The sequence below is a fragment of the Rhinatrema bivittatum genome, chromosome 8 (assembly GCF_901001135.1).
Source record: "Rhinatrema bivittatum chromosome 8, aRhiBiv1.1, whole genome shotgun sequence".
In the NCBI taxonomy this organism is placed as follows: Eukaryota; Metazoa; Chordata; class Amphibia; order Gymnophiona; family Rhinatrematidae; genus Rhinatrema; species Rhinatrema bivittatum.
Window position 1 is genome coordinate 199074577 of NC_042622.1, and position 27782 is coordinate 199102358.

The following is a 27782-nucleotide window of genomic DNA, read 5'->3' on the forward strand; positions in this document are numbered from 1 at the left end:
CCTTTCCTTCTTCCCGCGCCTGGCCCCCCCTCCCCGTGACCCGGAACAGGAAGTGGTGCGCGGGAAGGAGAAAGAGCCGTGCTGCGTGATAAAGTAGCAGCGGCGGCTGCAGCATCGGCCCCCGAGCAATTGAAGCAGACTGTAATCGGGAAAGGAGTCAGCAGCGTGAGCCTCCCGCGGCCGATGGGATTCTACTTTCTTGGCTTGCGGGGGCTGGAGGAGGAGGCTGCTGCAGCTACCATTTGTGCTTGGGGAGGGGCGGGGAAGAGGAAGAGGAAGTGAGTGAGAGAAAGAAGCAGCCAGCCTGCATGTGATTGAGAGCATGTGTGTGAGTGAGAGAAACTGGTCAGAGAGCTGATGTATGTGTATATGTGAGAGACAATGAAAGTGACTGCTCAAGGAGATGACTGATGTGTATGTGAGCGTGTGAGACATTAGTCAGGGAGGTGACTGGTGTGTGTGTGTGTGTGTGTGTGTGTGTGTGTGTGTGTGTGTGAGAGAGAGAGAGAAAGCATTGAAATGAGAAATCTGGGTATGTGAGAAAGCATGGGCGTAAGAAGCCTGCTGTTGGGGGTGGGGGGGGGTGGATGTGTGTGAAAGAAAGCATGGGAGTAAGAAGCCTGATTATGTGAAAGAAAGCATGGGAGTGGGAAGCCTGAGTGTGTGTGCATGCATGAGAGCGAGAGACTGGTTGGTAAGGTGACGGTGTGTATGAGAGAAAGAGACTGGTGTGTGTGAATATGAGAGAAAGAATGTGATTCAGGGAATGAGAAGCCTGTGCAGTAGAGAGCGAGCATGGAAATGAGAGAGAGACTGGTGTGTGTGTGTATGTATGTGTGTGTAACAGAGAGAAAGTGATTATGAGAATGAGAAGCCTGTGCATGTGAAGAGTGAGCATGGGAATGAGAAACCTGGGTGTGTGTGAGACACAGCATGGGAGGGAGAAGCCTGTATATGTAAGACAGAATATGGAAGTGGGAAGCCTGTGTGTATGTATGAGAGAGATCAGGTGACTGGTATGTGTGTGTGTGTGAGAAAGAAAGTGATTATGGGAATGAGAAGCCTGTGCATGTGAAGAGTGAGCATGGGAGTGAGAAACCTGGGTGTGTGTGAGACACAGCATGGGCGTGAGAAGCCTGTATATCTGAAAGAACATGGGAGTGGGAAGCCTGTGTGTGTGTATGGCATGAGAGAAACTGTTCAGGAAGGTGACTGGTGTGTGTGTCAAAGACTGGGAGATGATTGGTGTGTGAGAGACAGAAACTGGTCATGGGGGCATGACTGGTATGGTGTGTGTGTGTGAGAGACATGGGCATTAAGGAAGAGGACCATGAGTATAGAGCTTAGCCTCTACTGCTGCTTCTGCTGTGTGCTATGGCCTGCATGGAAGAGGAGTAGGAGAGCTGCTGGAGGGGGTAAGTAAAGGTGGCTTTTTAAGTTTATTTTTCTTGATTGACTGCCATTTAATTATTTAATATTATGTGACGTGTTTGGAGAATTTTTAATAGTTTTTATGAGTTTTTAATTGTTGGATGTTATTCTGTTCATAACTGTTTAGAAACATTTATTCTGCTTATTAGTATAGTTTTACAATTATTTCTGTGTGGGGATCTATAGCTGCTTGCTAGTTCTGTTTTCCTAATAAGAGGTGTATTGGTTTTTAGGGCCTGATTTAATATTTATAGTGTTGCCTTTTCATAGATAGGGTTGCTCCTGTTTGAGTGTATTCCATAATACAGGTGTAACTGTGTGCAGATTAGTTTATGTGCATTACTACAGATCCTGGGAGTATGTTAGGTCGGTTCTGTGTCTGTTACCGAGATGAGATATTTTACTAGCATGTAAGAGTTTTATCAGTCTTATTTGTTGTGTTTTCTCAAGAGGACATGCATTGGTGGTAAACTGCTGTCTTTTCATAAGTAGGGCTATTGAGCCCGTGGATGCAAACTGTACTTTTACATCTAGCCCCGTGACGATCATGGGTCAGTGTGTCACGCATGTGAGAACCATCTGTCAGGTGTGTCCCGACAGAAAAAAGGTTGAGAACCACTACGTTAGATGATTGAGGGGTTAAAGAGGCACTTAGAGACGAAAAGGCCTTCGCAGAAAGATTAAATGATTTCTTTAATTTGGTGTTTACTGAAGAGGATGTTGGGGAGGTACCCGTATTGGAGAAGGTTTTCATGGGTAATAATTCAGATGGATTGAATCAAATCATGATGAACCTAGAAGATGTGGTAGACCTGATTGACAAACTGAAGAGTAGTAAATCACCTGGACTGGATGGTATATACACCAGAACTCTGAAGGAACTAAAAAATGAAATTTCAGACCCATTAGTAAAAATTTGTAACCTATCATTAAAATCATCCATTGTACCTGAAGACTGGAGGATAGCAAATGTAACCCCAATATTTAAAAAGGGCTCCAGGGGCAATCCGGGAAACTACAGACCGGTTAGCCTGACTTCAGTGCCAGGAAAAATAGTGGAATGTGTTCTAAACATCAAAATCACAGAACATATAGAAAGACATGGTTTAATGGAACAAAGTCAGCATGGCTTTAACCAGGGAAAGTCTTGCCTCACAAATCTGCTTCACTTTTTTGAAGGAGTTAATAAACATGTGGATAAAGGTGAACCAGTAGATGCAGTATACTTGGATTTTCAGAAGGTGTTTGACAAAGTTCCTCATGAGAGGCTTCTAGAAAAAGTAAAAAGTCATGAGATAGGTGGTGATGTCCTTTCGTGGATTGCAAACTGGCTAAAAGACAGGAAACAGAGAGTAGGATTAAATGGACAATTTTCTCAGTGGAAGGGAGTGGGCAGTGGAGTGCCTCAGGGATCTGTATTGGGACCCTTACTTTTCAATATATTTATAAATGACCTGGAAAGAAATACAACGAGTGAGATAATCAAATTTGCAGATGATACAAAATTGGTCAGATTAGTTAAATCACAAGCAGATTGTGATAAATTGCAGGAAGACTTGTGAGACTGAAAAATTGGGCATCAAAATGGCAGATGAAATTTAATGTGGATAAGTGCAAAGTGATGCATATAGGGAAAAATAACCCATGCTATAGTTACACAATGTTAGGTTCCATATTAGGTGCTACAACCCAAGAACGAGATCTAGGTGTCATAGTGGATAACACATTGAAATCGTCGGTTTAGTGTGCTGTGGCAGTCAAAAAAGCAAACAGAATGTTGGGAATTATTAGAAAGGGAATAGTGAATAAAACGGAAAATGTCATAATGCCTCTATCGCTCCATGGTGAGACCGCACCTTGAATACTGTGTACAATTCTGGTCGCCGCATCTCAAAGAAGATATAGTTGCGATGGAAAAGGTATAGAGAAGGGCGACCAAAATGATAAAGGGGATGGAACAGCTCCCCTATAAGGAAAGACTAAAGAGGTTAGGACTTTTCAGCTTGGAGAAGACACAGCTGAGGGTGGATATGATAGAGGTGTTTAAAACCATGAGAGGTCTAGAATGGGTAGATGTGAATCGGTTATTTACTCTTTCGGATAATAGAAAGACTAGGGGGCACTCCATGAAGTTAGCATGTGGCACATTTAAAACTAATAGGAGAAAGTTCTTTTTTACTCAATGCACAATTAAACTCTGGAATTTGTTGCCAGAGGATGTGGTTAGTGCAGTTAGTATAGCTGTGTTTAAAAAAGGATTGGATAACTTCTTGGAGGAGAAGTCCATTACCTGCTATTAATTAAGTTGACTTAGAGAATATCCACTGACATTAGCAATGGTTACATGGAATAGACTTAGTTTTTGGGTACTTGCCAGGTTCTTATGGCCTGGATTGGCCACTGTTGGAAACAGGATGCTGGGCTTGATGGACCCTTGGTCTGACCCAGCATGGCAAGTTCTTATGTTCTTATCCTACTCTTCCCCCCCCCACCAGACTCATTCTTTCTCTCTCTTATATCCACCATTATCTCTTTCTTTCCCAGGTCTCTCTTCTTCCACCAACTCCACCAGTCTCCCTCCCCTTCAGGTTGCCATCTAGCTCCACATTTTCAGGACAGGCTGATATTGATTCAGTCCCAGTTTTATTCCACTGCCTGCATCAACTTGTACTTCTGGTGTCCCCTAATGATTTTTATAAGAAAAGCAAGACCACAAGTCCATGTAAGCAGTAACAAACTCAGAACAGAATCATCCTGTCTCTCCCCCCCCACACACACACACACACACACCCCTCCCCCTCTGTATCACCAATCTCCTGAGCCACACAGGACACTGAAGCTCCAGCATGTTTCTCATCCTCGGCCTGCATGGCCCATCCCTGCTCTGGTGTTCCACTCGTCGTGGCCAAGTGCAGGATCATTCACACCCCCCCTCCCTGTTTGTGCACCACTTATCTACAGCTGAACCTCCATAGCTAATCAAAATATGGATCATAGCTGCAACTACTACCTTACTTTTGATCTAGGTGCCAAGAATGGGCGAGGCATTTTGGACACTTTCCACTTAGCAAATTCAAAACAGATGTATTTGTATTGCTTCCATTTCCTGGGAGGAAGTATCAAGATCTACCTGTCCCCTATAGAATAATGAAGACAGAGCTGGCCCTGTGGCTCAGCAGTTGCAAGAGACTCTGATTCAAGCATCCTACTCAATGGGCCAGCAAGGCTCAGCTGCATCACAAAGGTGACATGCTCAAGCTCCAAGGAAGGAAAGAAGGAAGCAAGTTTACCATTACTGCAATGCCCTCTGCTGGCAAAAAAAAGAAATCTTGAGGGCATTTATCTCACTCTGTCAAAAAGTACAAAGAGTAGGGGACCTGCAGTGAAAGTTACTAGGTAATACATTTAAGACAAATAGGGGAAAATATTTTTTAACTCGATGCTTAATTAAACTCTGGAATTCGTTGCTGGAGGATGTGGCAAAAGATGTTTGTGTAGCTGGGTTTAAAAAAGGTTTGGACAACTTCCTGGAAGAAAAGTCCATAAACCGTTATTAAAGTGGACTTGGGGAAATTCACTGCTTATCCCCGGGATAAGCAGCTTGGAATCTATCGAACCTATGGGATCCTGCCAGGTACGTGTGATCTGGATTGGCCACTGTTGGATGCAGGATACTGGGCTTCATGGACCTTTGGGTCTGACCAAATATAACAAAACTTATATACTCTTACCTTGCACATTTGCACAGTAAAGGAAGATGAGCTGTCTGAGAACACCAGCTTGGGTGTGAGGGGAAGGAAACATTAAAAGAATAAAAAAAAAAAGGAGGGGGTATTTAAATAAAACCCAATGAGTACAATGGAAATTTCAATAAGATAAAAAGGTCCTGTTTACTAAGTGTGTTCCCATAGATACAGGAAATGGGAGAAAACTTTTAATGAATGTGCCCCATATTGAGATACTCCGTAAGAAACCAGCACAGCATCCATGGTGCTGCTGTCTTAAAGCATACATACATAGCATATGTTTATCCATTACATTTAGTAATGCGGTCACCCATGGACCCACAGGACAACAAGCGAACAGTTAAAGCACCGTGTCAGGGAACTATGTTAAACCCAAGTTCAAACTGTGCCTTTGCTACTTTGTGTGGGACCATCAACAAGCAGCTGCCTTCCCTTTCCACTGCCTTATGTGACATCAAGTCGGTCTCAGGAGACAGCCCCCAGAATAAACAGGAATGGCATTGCCCTACCGTCCCCAACCGTAACTTATCAGGTCAGGGTGCAAGTACATTATCAGTACAGTGTTGGCAGGGCGATCACAAAGCTGCAGGACATGGAGAAACAGCTCGATGTCCCAGCTGATTTCTTAAAAAAAAACCAAAAAAAAAAAAACAGGACCTCATCTTTAACCCCTCAATAAGGTAAAACTAGGACTGGATGAGCTTGTCCTCCAGGACATGGAGCTATATGGTCAATCTATGTGTAGGGGACACAAACTCTCCTATTGCCTTAGTAAATTTTTTACAACTTTAAAAAAAAACAACAACCCATTTATTTCAAATTCAAGGTAAAGGCAATAGGTCACTTATGCACAAGGAAAAAGAGCATTTCCATGATGCGGAAATCGCATGAAGCGCTGTCAACTTGGGCGTGGAGGAATGCCTTTCATAACTTAATGCCAATGGAAAAAACCGGCAATAGGCCGTTCGGTTAAAAGATGGCGGGGATTCCTGGAGGTTCGGAAGACACACATTTCAGGGATTATCCACCACTATCGGTGGTTCGATGATGAATGACCTGCCCTTGTGACTCCCATAACTTGGGGCTGTATTCCTGAGACAAGGTTATGTTTTCCCCATTCTACTTTCACTCGGTATTTTATGACCTTGCCCTGGCTGCACTTATCTCCTGGATTCTTCTCCATTATTCAGTACTGTTTTAAGGATGGGGGAGGGAAGATGTTCTTTGATGTATGCTATAAAACGTTCTCCGGTTTGGGGACAAAATATTAAAATGTTTCTAATACACTGCATCGGATGTGATGGGCTTAAAGGTCACCGCACGCTGCATATTGTTTGCTTTGTGAGGATAAACTTTTTTTTTTTTTTTTTAATAAACAGTTTGAATAATTAAAAAAAACAACATTAAAACTGACACGAAACCCTTGAAGCATCCCCAGTACACATAACAATAAATTGAAAGGAGTGGAACACACTCGAGGCAAAATAGCAATGCCGAGAATCTCCATTACATTTTCTAAGAGTACCGACAAGAAAAATGCCTTTGTTTATTAAGTTTGCTACCAATTATTAGAAGCTATTACCTCCACATCAACAGAATGACTGAGTGGTAATATAGCACAAAGTTTAGTCGTACGGCTTTATTTAACAAAATACCTGAATCCCTAAAGATTTTTCCCCATAGACACAAAATGGGAGAAAAGCCTCAATAAATCTGGCCCCAATTGATCTACCATAGTACCACCATGCAAAGCAGATAAATTATTGCTTTAATTAGGCTTGTGCTCTTTACAGAAAGCCCCAGGGACCCGCCTGAAAACTTGGAAGCTTAAAAAAGGCTTCTAAAAAATTTTTTTAAAAAAGGTGCACCGGCAGTGATATAGATCTTCCCAAAAGTTAATGTCTCACTAATGGAATCGGTTTCTGCCACTGGGAAACAGCCTGACTACAGAGCTCTACTACTGCTGTTTCTAGGGAAATCCAAACTACCTCACTGCATGGGTACAAGTGGCAACCCTATTCTAATCAGAGGAGGCGGCTGAGTCGCAAAGTCCACGTTGCATGCAGAACTGGCAAATAGCACGCATTATTTCCTGTTTTAGTGCACAAAGGAGTAGATTTTAAAAGCAGCGCGTGCAGTGTACATCTGCACGCACACACATACGCCCGATTTTATAACTTGCGCGCCGAGCTGCCTTTCCCCGTACCCTTCCCCCTAGCCTGACCTTCCCACCCCTTCCCCCAACCTTTTCCCCCCCCCCCCCCCCAACCTTTATTTTACCTTTTGCGCCTGCTGGCGCACGATCCCCAGCACAATGGTAAATATGGCCACTGTGCCGGGAGCCTGATCCCGCCCCGCCCACACCCCACCCCCTTTAGTAAAGGGACTTACGCGCGTCACCGGGCCTTTTTTTGTACACCAACAATCTCTATTGCATCATCTCCTCTTGGTAGTACCTTTCATTTATTCAAAGGATAGAAGTTCATCAGTCATATTAAATTTGCAGTTAATTCCTCTGACTGTGCATGTAAAATCTCTCCCCCAAACCCTCCCCGAGTTGTGTCCCCTCTTACAGTGGTGTATATATAAGCCCATGATCACAATGTATGGTACAAAGTAATCCACGATGGAACAACTAGTTTTGAAAGCCAGCATATCTGAGGTATGGACCACACTCGTGTCACTCCGAAAATCCCAACATGTCATAATGACTCTATACTGTGTGTTACTCAATCGCATTCTGTGCTAGCAGACCCTCATTTCCATTAACTCCTCCCACTTGCATACTAAATGTAAATTTGCATATTAAAGTGCGTTGCAATATTTATTGCACGCGTTAGGACCCTAACGCATTTTCATGAATGACCCAGTTAGCTATCTGAAATGCTAATGAACAAATGAATTGATAGAATTTCCAACTACTAACATCTTTAGGCGAGTAAGTATGCAGAATATGGATACTAGGATCGTGAAAACAACTATTTTATGAATATTCTAATCGTAAACCACTTTGATCATTGGAATATGCGGTAATAACAGACATTTTTAAATAAATAAATAAGATGATCAAGTCATGAACTTAGAGAGTTCATGTGAAGTTGAGCTCTGGCCAATATTTGCATGGTGGACATAAAAGGTACAAGGTGCCCTTATAAATAACTGTAAACCAGTGCAATATTAGGGGTAGATTTTAAAAGGTGTGCAAGCGTGTCCATGTGCTACCTGGTGCATGCACATGGACACGCCGGATTATATAATCCGCTCGCACATGTGCGGGCAGCGCACGCAAGCGGGGAGAAGACTTAGGCAATTCCCGTGCGGCGACGCATCCCAGCCTTCCCTGAGCTGAAGTAAGTTGCACGCGCTGGGAGCCAGGTCTTCGGGACAGCGAACAATGACGCTGACCCGGCCCACCACCCCCCCCCCCACCCCTGCCCTGCCCAGAACACGTCCCCCGGCTTGCCCCTTTCAAGGAGCCTAGCATTTATGCCCGTACAGGGGTTTACATGCACGGCTGGGCCTCTTCTAAAATGCGCACAGTGCGCACAAGGTCCGGCCACGGGCGTAACCCCCAGATTTTTCACGCGTGGGGGATTTAAAATTCGCCCTTTAATGATCAAAGCTGGGAGCAGTAAACCCATGATCACAATGCATGGTACAAAGTAATCCACGATGGAACAACTAGTTTTGAAAGCCGGCATATCAGAGGCATGGACCACACACTCGTGTCACTCCAAAAATCCCAACACCGGAATCCATACTACTAGTATACTATGCCTTCTATCACCTGTTCATCTGATCTGCAGCCACAGAATCTCTCTCACAATCCTTAAAACCACCAAACAGGAATGGAACCACTGAGAAGGTCAGGAGTAGATACGGCAGCGCCCGGCTGCTAACTTTCATTGGCCTCCCAACGAAGAAATGAGACCCCAAGATAGACTGCGTTTGCCTAGCCCTGGCTTGCTCTAAAACATGATGCAGGCGCAGGATTCTTGTCAACAGGAGGGCAAAAATCAACTTCAAGATCCTCCAATGGAGGGAACAACAGGCCTCGAGCCCTGTTTCTTACAAATAACATGGCACACAAATGCTTGATGTTTACAAAGATTTGTTTCCTTTATTTAGAGGTAGATAGGCTGCAGTTGCTTACAGAAGAATAAATGGTCAATTTACACTCATCCAGTAAAAGTTGGTTAGCATTTCTTAGTAGAATTCAGTCCTTTCTTTTGCATCTCTGAATAAGAGGAGCAAACATTTATTGCAGTCTTAGTCACATGTTACACTTCTGACTCCAAACAAACAGGAAGAGATCTTAATTCTAGACAGAACAGTCTATTTATATTCTGCTTTTCTAAACTGCATTACAGTTGAGTATTTTGCTGTCCCCCAAGGGCTCATAATCTGTTTTGTACCTGAGACAATAGAGGGTGAAGTGACTTGCCCAAGGGCACAAGGAGTGGTGGTGGGATTTGAACCCTGAGCATTTCCTGGTTCATAACCTGCTGCTCTGGCCACTGGGCTACTCCTCCCCCCCCCAAATATTTCACCTTTATCATTCCTCTTCCAAACCAGCACGTATAAGGGTTTATCAGGAATGCTTGTTCCTAAAGAGAAATCGCACCTAGTACTCGAGTCTTGTTCTCAGATGATAGTGAATTTACTCCAGACTACTCTTGGATACTGCTACTAGGATAATTCCTTTTCTCCTCAGATCCTCTCTGACCTAGAGAGCATGCTCGTTGGATCTTCTCTTTTTTTTTCCCCCTTTGTCAGGGAGTCCCTTTTACTCCCCTTTTCCAGAGAACGCCTCTCTGCTGTTCAGGATTCTCTTCTGGATGTTTCTAGAGGATTGCCTTGTATTATATATTTTTTTTAATATCTGTACTGAAATCTGCTTCAGGATGTTTTACCGGAAGCAGAATATCAAATCTGATGGTAATGTAGCCTCATCTTTGCTTTATATACTGAATTCAGAGGCCTCAAAGTCCCGGACCTCTGATTGTTTTCTGCCTTATCACAGCAACAGTGGCCACCGGCGAAGAGGAGATATAAACCTCCGGGGCCTTAGTGCACTGGGAAAGGATTCCAAAACACAGCTGATCATTCTCAAATGCCTTTTCAATCACAATTCAGAGGTACTCACTTTAGAAGATCTTAGGAACAGGATGCCCATTGAAAAAAGAAACAGCCAGCAGACGTGTAGTAGTGTTCAAACAAAGAAAACAGGTTTACTGCAACTTAAAAAAAAAAAAAATCAGAATCTGTGCCAGAATGGAAAAAATCATTAACATAAAAAGAAGCAGCACAATTCCAAGGGCTGCAGTCTCTTTATCCATGGTGTACCTTCTTCTAGCTTTCCTCCTCTGAGCTGAGTCAGTATCCAATAGGCCTTCCTTTTGAAGGGTGGGTAAATTCTCCTCTCTCAAAATTATAAGAACAAAAGAAATTGCCATACTGGGTCAGACCAAGGGTCCATCAAACCTAGCATCCTGTTTCCAACAGAGGCCAATCAAGGCTACAAGTATCTGGAAAGTACCCAAACACTAAGTAGATTCCATGCTACTGATACCAGTAATAGCAGTGGCCATTTTCTAAATCAACTTAATTAATAGCAGGTAATGGAATTCTCCTCCAAGAACTTATCCAAACTTTTTTTAAACCCACTGCACTAGCCACATCCTCTGGCAACAAATTCCAGAGTTTAATTGTGCATTGAGTGAAAAAGAATTTTCTCCGATTAGTTTTAAATGTGCTACTTGCTAACTTCTTGGAGTGCCCCCTAGTCCTTCTATTATCCAAAAGATTAAATAACAGATTCACATTTACCTCTTCTAGACCTCTCATGATTTTAAAGACCTCTATCTTATCCCCCCTCAGCCGTCTCTTCTCCAAGCTGAACAGCCCTAACCTCTTCAGCCTTTCCTTCTCTGTACCTTCTCCATCGCAACTATATCTTTTTTGAGATCCAGTGACCAGAACTGTACACAGTATTCAAAGTACGGTCTCACCATGGAGTGATACAGAGGCATTATGACATTTTCTGTTTAATTCATCATTCCCTTTCTAATAATTCCTAACATTCTGTTTGCTTTTTTGACTGCCGCAGCACACTGAGCCGATTATTTCAATGTATTATCCACTATGGCACCTAGATCTCTTTCCTGGGCGGTAGCTCCTAATATGGAACCTAACATCGTGTAAGTACAGCATGGGTTATTTTTCCCTATAGGAATCACCTTGCACTTATCCACAATAAATTTCATCTGCCATTTGGATGCCCAATTTTCCAGTCTGACAATGTCTTCCTGCAATTTATCACAATCTGCTTGTGATTTAACCACTCTGAATAATTTTCTATCATCTGCAAATTAGATTACCTCATTCGTCATATTCAAATATATTGAAAAGCATGAGTCCTAGTACTCGTCCTAGTATAGATCCTTGAGGCACTCCACTGTTTACCCTTTTCCTCTGAGAAAATTGACCATTTAATCCTACTCTCTGTTTCCTGTCTTTTAACCAGTTTGTAATCCATGAAAGGATATCGCCACCTAACCCATGACTTTTTACTTTTCTTAGAAGCCTCTCAAGAGAAACTTTGTCAAATGCCTTCTGAAAATGCAAATACACTACATCTACTGGTTCACCTTTATCTACATGTTTATTAACCCCTTCAAAAAAGTGAAGTAGATTTGTGAGGCAAGACTTCCCTTGGGTAAATCCATGCTGACTTTGTTCCATTAAACCATGTCTTTCTATATGTTCTGTGATTTTGATCTTTAGAACACTTTCCACTATTTTTCCTGGCACTGAAATCAGGCTACTGGTCTATAGTTTCCTGGATCACCCCTGGAGCCCTTTTTAAATATTGGGGTTACATTAGCCACCCTCCAGTCTTCAGATACAATGGGTGATTTTAATGATACATTACAAATTTTAACTAATAGGTCTGAATTTTCATTTTTTAGTTCCTTCTGAACCCTGGGATGTATACCATCCGGTCCAGGTGATTTACTACTCTTCAGTTTGTCAGTCAGGCCTACCACATCTTCTAGGTTCACCGTGATTTGGTTCAGTTCATCTGAATCATTACCCATGAAAACCTTCTCCGGAACGGGTATCTCCCCAACATATTCTTCAGTAAACACCGAAGCAAAGAAATCATTTAATCTTTCCGCGATGGCCTTATCTTCTCTAAGTGCCCCTTTAACCCCTCGATCATCTAACGGTCCAACTGACTCCCTCACAGGCTTTCTGCTTTGGATACATTTAAAAACGTTTTTACTGTGAGTTTTTGCCTCTACAGCCAACTTCTTTTCAAATTCTCTCTTAGCCTATCTTATGAATGTCTTACATTTAACTTGCCAACACTTATGCTTTATCCTATTTTCTTCTGTTTATCCTTCATCCAATTTTTGAATGAAGATCTTTTGGCTAAAATAGCCTCTTTCACCTCCCCTTTTAACCACTCCAGTAATCCTTCCTTCAAAGCTGAATACAAAACTTCTTCAAAGCCAGTAATCTCTGTCCCCACTCTTACCTGTTCACAGGGGCAAGATAACTGGAAATCTGGTTCTTCCAGCAAGAGTGGATGGTCCTCCTGTTGCTTACTGATCAGTCACAAAAAAATGCCACTCTCTCCATAAAAAAAAACAAAAAAAACCCCCTCCAAATTGGTGGGTCATGAGGCCTACCAGGAACTCCATCTCCAAAATACTCTTTCCTCTGCACCACAAATGCCCATTCCTGAACACAGCCCCACCCCCTTTTGAGCATGTTTACCCCCATATATAGAGGGCAAGACCCATCCCAAAAAGTAGATGGACAAAAGATGGGGGGAAGGATTAAAAAAATGCAAAATCCCCAACACAGCTGTAACAAGAGCAAAACTGAGTGAAGGTTGTGAAGCCACCATCATAGAAAAGCTAAGCAGACTCCTGTTTTGAGGGAAACAAAAAACTGAAACACCACCCCCCCCCCCCAAAAAAAAACTCTAGAAACATCTTACGGGGGACTTTGAACTCACGCTGCTGGCAGAGCCCACGTAAATACAAACCCAGCAGGGTGCACAGGACTGAACCACTAGCTTTGGCGAGGAATGGATTAAGTAAGGCATTCACTGTTAATTCACAGAAAGTACCTTTTCACACATAGCAGGTCTCCCTTACAATTTGGCTAGATGGTGAAACAGCACATGTCATCAATCTCTTAGGAAGGACACTAATGTCAGATTGCACTCAGCCAGGCATAGAAGTCTCTTGATGCAACTTTCTTTTGCATCTTATTACAAATTTTTTTTTTTTTTAAATCGTTTCAGAACATGAACCAGGTAATAAAAAGCAGAAGTGCTTGACATGGAAAATAACTTTTTAAAATCCAAAACCCATCAGGGAGACTCTTCAGAACAGAGTAATTTAACTACAGACACAATGCCTTAAGCCGCTGGTTCGGGTGAAACTGCTCTGAATACGGACCAGCTTATGAAAGAGGTATTAAAACTTGTTCTGTGTGAGACAAGACAAATTATCTCGGCTTGTTCCCCGCTCCCACCACCACCAGCACCCTCAGAGTGCCATAGGCCACCGGTAGAATATATTACTGTAACGGAGACTTTCAATTATCTCTCACATAACAAATCCAGAGCAAGCACTTCTTATAGAGCACTCTGGGATAGCGAAGACGTTAGTCACCAGATCACGTCAAACCCAATAGCTTTATTGAGCTGGGTTGATTTCTGTTGAAGTCCATATTCAAAGGGGTTTTACGGGTAACTTTTTAGTTACCCGGGCAAAAGTCTTGGATTGAACATTCCCCCTCCCACCACAAACTGATAGGGGGTGCTGTGGGGGTAGGGTAAAAAAGCTTAACTTAGCCAGGAAGTGCCGACATTGAGCGCTACCTGGCTAAATTGGTATAGATAACTCTAGTTGGAAGAATGCTGCCCTAAGTTTATCAGGCAGTTTTTAGGGATGTGTTTTTTGTTTTGAAACAACAGTCTACATTGTTTTAAAAAAAGAAATGATTTTTAAAAAAACCCCACAAAAATTTCATTTTTATTTTATATCATTTTTAGTGCACACTATTTCTCAGTAGTGTGGGCTATTCGAAAATAGTGGGGCAGATTTACGCATGCAGGGGGGATTACGCGCGCCGGGCCTGTTTTCAAAAGGCCCGGCGGCGCGTGTAAAGCCCCAGGATGCACGTAAGTCCCAGGGCTTGAAAAAATGGGCAGTCCGGGGACGGGGCATGGCCAGAGGCCTCTCTTCGGCCGCTGGGCCTGGGGATCGCGAGCAGGCACTCGGCTGGCAAGTGTAACTTCTGGGATAAAGGTACGGGGGTATTTTTTTTCGGGCTGGGGGATGGGACAGGTAGGGGAAGGGAGGGGAAGGTGGGGGGGGGGGGGTGGGTGGAAGGAAAGTTCCATTCGAGGCCGCTCCGATTTTGGAGCGGCCTCAGAGGGAATGGGGAAAGCCATCGGGGCTCCCCTAGGGCTCAGCGCACGCAAGGTGCACAAGTGTGCACCCCCTTGCATGCGCCAACCCGATTTTATAACATGCGCGCAGCTGCACGCACATGTTATAAAACCGGGTGTACATTTATGCGCGCCAGGTACCCCGCACAAATGTACCCCGCGTGCGTAGGTTTAAAAATCCGGCCCAGTGTGTGTATTCAGAAATAGCGCACTCTATTTGTCAAAAGAAAAAAAACCTAAAACAGCCCCTAACAAAACAAAATTTGGCAATGTTTTCCCAGCCCCTATGAAATGACATGGCACAAAATGATATTATTTGGCCTGCACACTCCTAGTAATATTAGGTGCAGACTTAGCTGGGTAAGTTCCCTCTCCCAGTAGAACTGAATATGGACCTTTCAATTCTGCATAAGTGCACACATGGCCATGTATCAAGAATTACCCTAGTGAGGCCTGCTTGCACACTACAGAAGTAGCGCACCCAGAGAGGCTAGTATCCCAAATCATGGGAGAGCTCAGGTGTTAGACATGAGCCAGGAGGCAACTGAACAGGAGCAGGAGATGCTGAGAAACGAATGGAATAGGAACAAAGGCCAGACGAACAAGATTCCACTGGGCGTACTCCAAGGAGACTGTTGGCCCAGCAAAAGGTGTGTTTTCCTAAATCTCCTTATACCTTGGATGTACCAAGTGCTCGTCCAATGGGGAGGTTCCAGAGCTGTATCTAGCTTTCTACACTCAGACTTCCTCATGGATCAGCAGCCTCCGTGGTTCCACTGGAGGTCTTTGGCCTACACTTCTCAGGAATTTGGGCATGAACAACCCAACTTTCCAGAATTTATATGTAACTCTCTCAGGTGGATTTAGAAGTCCCTAATCTGCAGTTTAGGTAGCTTGTACCTAAACCTGGCATTACATTTAAACACGGCAGGTACTTGCAGCTGTGGATACCCAGGGAATGGGCTGTTTCGGGTAATCCTATCGATATCAGAGGGTGAAAAGTCATGGTCACCTGCTCTTTTCGGCCTGGTTATCGATAAGCAGCCGGCACCATATTGTCCATAAAAACCAACCAGACCACTATAGTAACAACTGCAAACAGCAGCCCCCCAAAAGGAATGTATTCCATCAACCTAGTAGTTGCATGGCATGAGATGACCAAATTATGGCTCGACTACACACTCAATATCAATTAAACTCAAGAAATATATATATAGTGCAGCAAGTCACAGCTGGAGAAATATTGCTGAATGCCTTACAGGATCCTCTGCAACATTCCTGTTCGTTTCACTGAGATGAGTCATCTTGCTACATGGGCTAAAGAGCTCTCTTTACTTTCTTCTGTCAAAAGGAAAACTTTTACAGCAGAGATCTGCTAAATATAAGCCGGGTGCCAGAAAATTTATTATTTTTACATCTACTGTTTGTTAAAAAATAAATTGATTTTTCTTTTCTTAGGGGGAGGGGGGGGTAGGAACACAGCAAATGTGAGCCTTTAATAGATAACAGATTTATTTCAACCGCTCTGGTTTGCACTATGCTATAAATAAGGTTTCTGCATATATATATGTGGTACTTCATTTTAGGGTCATGTGTTTAGCATTACTTTTAAGGGCTTTTGCTTTTATGCTCCTTAAAAATAACTCTAATCAGTCTTTGCAGCTTAAAAATACATACAAAGCCAGCCACTGGAATATGCCATAGGTCAGGACATAAAGAGAGGTTCATTGGACAGAAACAAAGAAAAAACAGACCCTGATGGCAGATAAAGACCAAGAGCCTCATTCGGCCCTACCTATTGCAATATCCAACATTAGCATAGATCATTAAAAGAAATTTGGATAAATAAGAAAGACGCAGTAATCTAATTACTCATGTGACTGAATGTTACTGTATCGAGCTGTCACAGCTTGATACAGTAACATTCATTTGAAGATTTCTCGTCTGTAACGAGCTCGCTGCGCACAATTCGGACGCGTAAGGCAAACCAGCGATACAGTCTCCAGTTTTGCGCGTCCGTAGCGCTTCTTAAAACAGACGCGTAACCCTTCCCCACCCGGCATGTAAATGAACGAATTAGCTGAATAATGAAGGAATTAGCTATTCCCCTCCGATACCGTAACGCGCGCTCAGGTTATCTCATTAGTAATGCACTGTTTTGCCGCGGCCGTAACGTGTTAGTTTACCGCCTCCCCCTAGTAGGAGTTAGGACTGTGAGTCTAGTAACAAATCCATCGACACCGCTTAAGACACTCAAAAACAATAAAACACAATAAAAAAAAAAAGCGATACAGAGATGATCGAGAAAATGTAATGATGTGGGACACATAAAACCTGTCAGAAAAAAAAATAAAAATTTTTAAATACCTGTCGGAGGGCCGCGTGGGTCCAGGCGGCGGCGGGAGCCGGGTGGTCGCGTGTTAAATCTAGGCCGCGGGCGGGTGGGCGCCTGTTCCAGGCGGCAGCGGCGGCGGGGGGACACGCGTTAGTTCGAGACGGTCAGTGGGCGGCGGGTGGTCGCGTGTTAAATCTAGGCCGGGTCCGCACAGGCGCGCATTCATTCACTGCCGGTGGGGGCAGAGAATCGCAGGGGTCGCACAGGCGCCCCGGCAGCCCCCACCGGCAGTGAATGAATGCGCACCTGTGCGACCCCTGCGATTCGGCGCTCAAGGCAGTCACATGCCATGACGTCACGGCATGTGACTGCCTTGAGCGCCGAATCGCAGGGGTCGCATTCATTCACTGCCGGTGGGGGCTGCCCTGGCAGCCCCCACCGGCAGTGAATGAATGCTGTGACTGCCTTGAGCGCCGAATCGCAGGGGTCGCACAGGCGCGCATTCATTCAGGCGGAGCCGGCGGCTTTCGCCGCCGGCTCCTCCGCCTGGATGAATGAATGCGCGCCTGTGCGGACCCGGCCTAGATTTAACACGCGACCACCCGCCGCCCACCAACCGTCTCGAACTAACGCGTGTCCCCCCCGCCCCCGCCGCCGCCTGGAACAGGCGCCCACCCGCCCGCGGCCTAGATTAAACACGCGACCACCCGGCTCCCGCCACCGCCCGAACCCACGCGGCCCTCCGACAGGTATTTAAAAATTTATTTTTTTTGAACACTCAGGTTTTTACATATTTTTGGTTGTTTTTTTTTTTCACTTCATGGTGCCTGTCATTTCAAATGTCATTTGAAATGACAGGTACCAGCGCACCCTGGTTACTGTATAGGCGCTGTATTAAGCGCCTATACAGTAAAATGGGTTACGCGGGCATAACCCTTCCCTACCGCTTTAAAGCCGCGGCATGCATTTGCATGCGATTAGAGGAGAGTATCGGGGAGTTAGTGAAGAGAACTGTGCGTGTGGGGAGGAAGGGTGCGCCTGACACTGCCGCACTGTTATTACCGCGGCCTTATAGGATCGACCCGTCACGGGTCGATCCTGTAAGGCCGCGGTAATAACAGTGCAACGTTTATCCATGCTGGATATTTCTTTTAACTCCCATCCCTTTGCATTCTGGGATCTGTAGTTCTGTTCTATTCCTTTTTTTTTTTTTTGGCATGGCAGCTTCAGCTTCCTCCTGCTCAGCACCAGCTTCAATCGCCTCTTCCAGGCTACGGCACCATGTGCTTCATTCCCAATTCCTCAGGGTCCCCCCTCCATTTTATAGAACAGCCTTTCCTCACCTCGCTCTCTCCTCTTCCAAACCAGCCCAGCTATTACAGGATTGTCACTGGTCAGGGACTGTGGACTCCCTCAAGAACCTGTAATGCATGCGCCCCGAGTCTGGCCAGTAGATGTCGCTATTGTGCAACAACTTCCGTATCCCCTCCTCCCAACCCATCCGGGGGGCTATGAAGCAGTTCTGTTTCTTAATGGGAAGATGCAATCTGAGAATGCTTTGGGAAGCTGCTTCTAGTTTAGCCCCAATTCCCTAACTGGATTTTACAGTATGCCACCCCTTCCCTCGCATCCCGTTAAATATGGGGCTAGATGCACTAACCATTTTCCCCCATAGAGACAAAATAGGAGAAACCTCCTTGTGCATCTGATGCTCTAACAATTCTACTTTAAAGACTCATTGTTGGAGGCTATAGTGAGATTATTATAATTTGGACCAGCGGGATTACAAAAAAAAATGTTAAAAATTACTAAGAGTCGGAGCAGAAACAGCATTTTTCCCTTTGGTTATACAACATTACCTCATTTTCATACTCCATGTCCTTTTCCCACACACACATCCTAAAGGTGCTATTTATTTGTGCTTTCATCAAAGTCAGGTTAGACGAAGAAATGTCCCGTGATGATTAAAGCATGGCTGAAAGGCAGAAAGACTCTACGTGTGCCGAATATCAACCAAACAATGCAGACTGCAGCCCAACAGCTCATTTTAATAAATGATTCCTGGCATTAACTTTCATAAAACGGGATGCAAACAACATTCACGTAGCTTCCCCTACACGGAGCAGGATCTGAGGGGGACTCCTCCGATCCAACCTGGGATCCTCTGGGAAGACCATGCAACCGGGAACTTTAATGCAACTCTAAGCAATAAAGTCAAAACAGCAATGGAGTGGAAGGGGTGGTGCTTATGATTTCAGAAATCATAAGCCATGAAAGAAGCCCTAAACTACATTGTCAGAATCAGCAAGAAGATAGGTTATGTTGCAGAGAAGAATTAACGGACGTCCAACTACATATGAAAACATGGAACAGCGAAGCACTAGACAATGCCCAAGTGGCTGCTGTAGCACTAAATATGACCACACTCTGCATGGCAGAGTCAATATAAAGGGAGAACGCTAATGAACCCCCTCTGACGTCAAAGGGGGCTTCCAACTGATTCAAAATTCTATTCTGTCCTTTGAGTTATAACCCGTTTTGCCTCACAGTAACTCAAACCTGCTAACATCAAAGTACAATTAAAATACAATTAAAAAATACGCTGCACACATATTAGTTACAGCAACAGCGCCTCTTACCACTGCAACGTGTGATTCCGATGCAAGACCAGAAGACCCACCCTTAACTGATCAAGAGAGAACTACGGCCTCACGTGTATATGTTTGTGCACTCAGATATACAAATGTACACAAACATACACGGGGCCACTGGGCCCCCATGTCTCTCTATCGTCTCTCCTTTTTATTGTTTCTCTGACAACCCCCTCAGTGCGCCCTTCACGTGGCATCTAACGGGTTGACTATGAGAAGATGAAGGCTGAGACTTCTGAGCTCCCTTTTAATAGTATTTTAACTGCATTAAAAAAAAAAAAAAGTAAAACGATCAGGGTGTGCAAAACAAGCTGCCCTCCCCCCAAGCTTTTACTCCCTCACTGCTAATTGCAATTTTTCCATGCGTAGAGCACGCTGGTGCTTTAACAGGACCACTGGTAAAATACTGTACAGTGCAGTAGCCCTTATACAGCCAAGTTGTTAAGACTAAGACAGAGAAGTAAAGGATCAATGTATCCGCACCTCTAATTTGACTAACATGGCAACCACACTAGTTTATTAAAGCAAGGGAGATAGTGAAGGGGGGGGGGGAGAGATCTGTGGCAGAAAATTCACAGGAAACTTTCATAAACTCCAGGATGATTTAAAAAAAATATATAATAATAATAATAATAAATGTGTATTCAATTACCATACTGGTCAGGTACCGGTGACACTGAGACTTCATTCATTCACAGCTGGGACAATGGGCTCTAAAGTGATGGTGGACCTACCCAGGATGGCCATTATGGTCCTTGGTACCAAGATTTATCACTGCTGACAGGAGGTCTAGAATTAGGCTACTCCAAGCCCTGATGCAGACAATTATGGCACAGCAAGAGACTCCAAAACCCTGGAGGATCAGTGTCGGAATTAAGTCACGAACTTCCTGTGCTCTAGACGCGTGCAAAGAAGGAGAGAGAGACATCAAGCCCAATGAGATCTGCAATAAGAAACTACAGCCTCCGGGAAAATCTAATGCCAAAGGTCAGAATTCTCCTCTTTCACTTCAGAAGCCAAGGAGATCTGGTGGCTCAAGAAGACCAATCCAAAAAAAAAAAAAAGGGACCATAACAAATAGAATTAGGATTTTTTTGTATTTCTAGTCTGACTTCCCACTATAGCTCTAGGCAGCTTACATCCATCAAAACAAATACAGCTTCAAAAAAGTGTCAAGGCAATCATACAATTAATGGTACAAAGTATAACCATAATTTAGCAAAACCTTCCTTAAAAGACTGAATAAGATAAAATAACTAAAATGTAGGGAAGATAACTTTGAACCAAATGCGCTTACCAACATATACATATGTATATGGCCACGAGCAGTTCTACATTTGTATTTTGTAATCCACGTGTATGATTTATATGCATTTTATTTTTTAAAAAAACTTTTATCTTTACCTCGCTCCATTACACGCATATGTAAGGCTTATGTGCAAATACATGCAGTGCATGGAAAGAATGTATATCTATGCATTGAACGCACATACATTTGCTACCAATTTAAAAAAATATGCACGCCTGTATTTTATGAGCAAAAATAAAGTAGGACTTATGCAAGTCGGGATTTTAAAACATCAAGGAAATTACCAGCTTTACAATTAGTCCACCAGTTCGCCCAGTCCTTCTCCAGGTCCTCGAGACCTGCGGGTTCTTCAGCTTGAACTCCATCCAGGTCACCCAGACCTCCCACCCAATCAGCATGCCACGATAAACATACGAAATATTTACGCCAGATTATTAACAGGGGTAAAACTACGCAAGCATGTTGGCAAATCTACAAGCAGCCCGGAACACTCCTAGACTGCACATTTCTTTATGCACATATACGTGCACGCAAAAGTGAAGAGACGCATGTATTTTGGACTGTTCTAAAATACAGAGTGCGTAAGTAAAGGCTACTTACACAAGTACAGGCTAATTTCTACGAGCATAACATTTTCGAAAATTCACCCCCTAAGAGAGCAATTTCCAAACAGCCCACATAGGTTAAAGTTTGCGGGTCCCTTTTGCCCGCATATTTTAGCCAGAATTTTCAAAGTGGACTTCAGCCCCTAAATTCGTGTTGAAAACTTACGTGTGTGAGCGGGAACCCCATTCAGCATACCCGCACAGAGTTATGCCTGCTCTCTCGCGGGTGGCCTTGCATGCATACCTTTGGAAATCTAAAGTATGCCCCGAAATCCTGATCCTGCTCCGCCTCCGCCAGTGCCTATTTAGCATGCGTGCAAAGGTACGTGCAAAATCGTGTTCCACGTGCACTCATGCGCATACCCGCAGGGGCTATTTTCAAACAGCCACTCACGTGCATAATACTGTGTCTTGTGTGCAGAAATGCCTTTGAAAATTACCCCCCATTTACCTATCTAGAGCCATGTGCGTAACGCTAAAGCAAATCCTATCAAAGTACTGGAAAACATGAACAAAAGCAAAGAGCACGGCATGAATAGTCATCAAATTATAGACAAAGAGATTACGCATAACAGCAAATAAGATACAAAAACTGAAAAATAGGATTTAAGTAGCTATCAAAATATATTGGGTTCCTACCTTAAAGCATTACCCCCTAAATATGTTAAAAGTCAGGGTAATTACAAGCTCATTATTTTTTTTTTGCTCTTTTAAATTTACCCGCTCCTGCCCTATCTGCCGCCGGCACAGAATATTTCCACGTGTTGGTGAGGACTCGGGTTAAGTCATTTTACATTCATCAAGTGAACTGCTTGGATTGCAATGTCTTAGCAACACTTGTGATAAAAATGCAAAAGTTATGATAAATGCTGGCACGGAACGCCCGTATGTTCTTGAGATGTTAGGGGGCCTGCAGAATGATTGGGAGGTTCTCTCGGTGCAAAGAGAAAGGCAGGGAGAAGGTGAAATGTTTCCTGTTGCATTTGCAGAAGAGCGCCATGGCATGAGACAGCTATGCAGGGTCTAGGTTCTGGGAGGTCCTTCAAAGCTGTTGATGATGCCACCTCTCCCCGCCTGACTTCTGCTTCAGGAAAAGCTTATCACGTGTAACGGGAGTGGGAAAGCTCACATAAGATTCCTCCAAATTCTATGATTGTGCTGGGAATTAACTGCTTGGATGCTATACTGAACGACGAGGGTTAAGTCCAGGTTTCCATGGGCCTGGGGAATGGGGAAAGCAAATTGCCACTAGAATTAAAATAAAAGGGGGTGGTTTTAAACAATTCTAAGGAAAACAGTTAGTTCTCAGGGGTTCTCCACTCTTTCCTCCTTACAATGGAAGATTCTAGCACTGGGAACTCAGACTCCAGGAGAATGGTGAGAGGGGCCATAGGGCCTGCATTCTCTCTGCATCTCTGGAGAGTTTTTAATGTTATGCAAGTCCATATTTTAGCTCACCTCTTTTGGTTTTAACCTTGTTTGGGAGCCCCCCTGTTTTATTTTTTAAATATGGAAAGGTGTAGTCTTGTTTGGAATATTGAGAACTAAAGAAAGCTGTAATACAGAATGGGAGGCATCAGGATTAAACCATTAAGTCTGCTGTATCTCAGCCGTTTTAAGCAATGAGAGCGGAATTTACCACTGCCTCTTCTCTACTAATTTTATGTTGCAGATGAATGGTCTCACAATCGAGCTGCATTCTTCTCAAATAGGCCTGCCCTGTTCTCTCTGGGCCCACGTAGCCACGGGTCAGTGGGCAGCAGCAGTAGGCTGGTTAACCATTGCAGGAACGTTTACCTGGCTCCACCAGCTTCTCCCAGTATTTCCATTCTCTACTTCCAGTTTTATTCTCGCCATGCCCCCGAGCGATGACCCTCTGTTTAGCATAGCAGGTTAACTCTATCCTGCGAGCAGGCTGTTGAAAGGTTTTGACTAACGTGTGAGCAATCTGCCGGGCAGTAGGAGAAATGCCATGGCTTTGCAAACGTAATCCGCGTTGAAGTGGCTGAAAGGTGGAATACAAAAATCAGATAAATGAATGGCGTTGTGGGCCTACTGCGCCTGTGGATGTTTCACGGAGCGCCACAGAAATCTGCCGCTGCTTGTGTTCTGTATTGCACGGGCATGCCCTAGGCAAGTGTGATTATCAGAGATCTCAAGGGACCCTGCACCTTCACAAACCCATCTACCGCCATGCAGAGCACAGAAACGGAGACTCGGAATGCAACGGAAGATAAAGGTCAGAAAGCCACGGCCAGTCTGCTCCCCTCCCTATTGTTGGGGGTCAGGGCCACCTCTGGGTTCTGGGGGTGGTGGGGGGGGGGGGGGGGGGGAAGGGAAATCGGGGTGACTTTCCCGGGCCCCACGCTCTGGGAGGCCCAACGCTACGGTCCTCCCTCGTCCTTCAATCTAAAGTCTGAGCGTGTGCTGCAAACGGATCTCATGAGACCATGGGGCCCGGCGCAGTTCAGGTCTCGGACAAAACGCTGCTCTCCTCTGCCAACAGGAGGGAGTAGAAGATTGCTCCTGAGGGGGATGGGAGGCTTGGAAAGGATAATGTTGGCAGGGGGGGGAGGGGCGTGGAAAAGGGGTCTCGGACACGTTGATTTGCCTTGGGTCTGTGCCCTCAGTGGATCAGCCCTGCCTGTTGTAATATTGCCGACCTCACTTTGCCTCCATCTTTATCCTTTCTTCTCCATCACTTAAGATTTCTTGTGCCCATCCCATGCTCTTTCAATTCCAGGTTACCTTCTGGCCCGGGAAGCCAGCTTCCTTCAAACATTTAGGGTCTGATTTTAAAAAGCAATCTCTACAGTAAAACTGGGTCTCACTTGTCTAAATGCACTTTACTCGCGTAACTGGCTTTTGAAAATTGCTAGGACAGTATCTTCATTTATGTGCATAACTCCTTTGAAAATCACCCCTTTGCCTTTTGTTAAACCCTGAAGTTTGCCATTTTACAGGGCAGAAACCAGGAGCCTCTTCATACACTGACAGAGAGTGAATCAGGAATCCAATGCTGGAGAATTGTTTTATGTATTAGAATAATAATAAATTTAACAGCAATAGCGATATTGCAACATTTTGTAAAATGCTATTGTAATTACTATTCTATTGATATATTTTATTGTGTACTACCGTGACTGTCTACAGAACGACGCTACATAAATATGAATAAAGAAATAAATAAAACTGGGATTTATTTTTTACACACGTGTACACGCACACACCACTTTTTTGCCACAATACAGTTTTGCATTATTCAAGTCCCAGTTTGTATGATCTTTGAGCTAGATTTTCAAAGTGATGTATGTGCATCAAATCCTGTTTAATGAGCTTAAGCGCTCTTTCAACACCAGCTGGGGGCCAGTGGAAGTAAATACATACTTGTAACCTGGTTTTGCAGGGCTTTTACGTGCACTGGGAGTAAGGGTTCCGGAGGACGGCCCTGAGGACAGGGATATGACATGCATGTACAGCTGTATTTTCAAAAGCACGCGCATAAGTTACCTCGCACAAGTTGTGGCAGGAGCGACTTTGCATGCTGACAATTCCGCACTGACCCGGCCCAATTACCCGCGGATTTTCATGGCAAACTTATCTGCGTACGTTCGCTTTGGAAATCCTCGGTGAAGCCTGCAGAGTGTACAATCTACATGCAAAATTCACCACCATGCGGGGAGTTATTAAATTATCCTCCCTATGTTGTCTAACAACCCACCACCTCCTCCTCCCCGACATATTGACTGCCATTCACATCTTTCTTTGTAATCCGCCTTCTGCCTCTCTTAGGAAAAGAGGTAGAATATCAAATGGAAATAAATCATCATCATCATCGTTTATTTATCTCACAAGCTTCCAATAGATGAGTTCAAAGAGTGTTACAGCATAGTGTGAGGTGTATAATAATCAGACTCCGTCAATAATAGAACATCAAGCATGCAGAGAAAGGCAGAGAGTACATCAATAATGGAACATCAAATTGGTACAAATGGGAAGGTGTGGTAAATAAATGGGGGATAGGAAAGGTAATAGGTACTTCAGTAATATAATATCAAATCAGACTAAATCGCAAAGGTGTAGTAAATACAAAAGAACAAGTGCAGTGAACAATGGGGGTTATATAAATACACACACACACACACCACTTTTCACCACCGCCTTAAAAAAAATACTCCTTGAATGTGCCAGTATAACGTGCATGTGATTATTAGAACAATATTTTATAGGTGACAATGTACTGTATGATCAACAGTTACTTACTGATGTTAATACAGAAACCAGGAGTTCTTGACATGCTATGGGGTTTTCAGAAAGTACTCAGCATGTCACTTTGCAAAACGTAGGCATCTATATTTAGGCCTGCAATTCATATGCCTGGATTTACCCCTCTAGGAGGGTTAACTAGTAACTCGAGGTGAGGTTTTGCTGGTGGTCTACGGTTTGGGGGCCAGTTTTACATGCACAGTCAGAGGTACTAGCAGCACAGTACACATCAGTGAAGATTTGATGTGATTCGGAGTGAGGAAAGGTACACAAAAAATGAAAGGTTGTGCCATGGTCCAAGGGCTCACTCTCTCGAGCAAGCAACTGCATCCCCGCGCTCAAAACAGGTTGAGCGAGTTCCTGCAGCTGGCCTATGTGTCCTGGATCCTCTGCATCTGAACTGTGTACAAAAGCCTTGCTCTGCTTCTGAACTCTTTTCCTCTACGACCCGCAGGAGTCGCCTCCATCGATTTCCTAACTTCTTCTTCGATCGGCAAGAGGTGCCTGCATCTGTTTTGAATTCTTTTTTTTTATGACCCACAGGAGGGGCCTGCATGAGTCCTTGTGGGGCTTTTTTCTTACAACCTGCAGGAGGCGCCTGTACCCAGGTTTTTCAACTTCTGCAGTTGTTCCAGGACCTCTGGTTTTCTCTTCACCATGACCCGCAGGAGGTGCCTATATGTGTTCCTGGTTTTTTGGGGGTTTGGTTTTTTTTACGACCTGCGGGAGGAGCCTGCACCCAGATTTGTTCAAGTTTCCACTTCATCCAAGTCTTCTGGTTCTCTCATCATTATGTTGCCTCGTCCAAGTCTTCAGTCTAGTTCCGGATGTTCTAGTCCTCATTTCCAAGTCCTGCCTTCCAGCTCCTCTCTTGTCCTTCCTCCAGGCGTGCCAGCATTGTGGTCCGTGACCACAGGAGGCTCTATACAACCTATGGTGGGTTGTGTAGGGCACCTCCTGGCACAAGGCCTGTCTCCAAGTCCGTCCTCGCTGGGTCAAGTCCTCGGAGTCCATCCTTGTTTTAGAGTTCCAAGTTTCAGGTTCCAAGCCAAGTTCCTAGTCATGTTCCTCGTTCCGGTGCCATGGAGCTTGTCTAGCTAGCAGATCACCTTGTTCCTCATTCCAAGCCATGTTCCTCATTCCAAGGGATGTCGTGGTTTTCGTCCATATCCAAGTCTTGGTCCAAAGCTTTCCCCACCCCCAGCGTGGTCTGTGACCAGCCTACGGGTTTGTGTAGGGCACGCAGCGGGACAACGTGGTCTGCAACCAGTCCTCGGGCTGTGTAAAGCGCACTGTGGCGCAGAGCCCATTTGAACATGAACCCGACCTGTGACTTTGTCCATGTTCCACATTTCCAATGCCTTCGTCCATGTTCCACGTCTTGTGTCCTCAGCCTTCGTCTGTCCTGACGCTCAAGCCATTCCCAAGCGCCAGGTCCAAAAGGGCTATCAAGTGGCCAGAGGGTTTCCTCAGAGACCAGCATTGCGTTGTTGAGTCTCCCTCTGTGCGTGCAGGTTCAGCAGAGGCCTGAGAAAGCTACGTTCAAAGTCCTGTCTATGCCTGGATACGCTCACCGCCCGCGGTGCGTACCTTGGAGCCTCGCCTTGAGGTTGTGCCGTGGTCCAAGGGCTCACTCTCTTGAGCAAGCGACCACATCCCCACACTCAGAACAGTAGCAAGAATAGCGTTTTGTAGAGTAAAATGGATTAGGCAGTTGCGGCCTTTCTTGGCTTTGGGGCATTAAAAAAGATAGCCTGTGCCCTTGGAGTATCACATTTGGACTACTGAAATGCCATAAACTTGGAAATACCAAGAAAGGTAATAAGAAAGCTGCAAATAGTCCAAACTGCAGCAGTGCAGGTGGTACTGGATTGCTCAAGCAGGGTTTCGGCTTCCCCGCTGCTGGTAAATTTGCATTGGTTGCCAGTCGCAGAGGTGTGTTTTTAAAAATCTTTTGCTGGCTT

General features: G+C 44.5%; 1 protein-coding gene across 1 annotated transcript in view; it reads right to left on the minus strand.

Annotated features, from left to right (window-relative positions):
• Positions 1 to 27782, minus strand: part of RAP1GAP2 (RAP1 GTPase activating protein 2) — a 293482-nt gene that overhangs the window by 195035 nt on the left and 70665 nt on the right. The gene's annotated exons all lie outside the window — the stretch shown is intronic.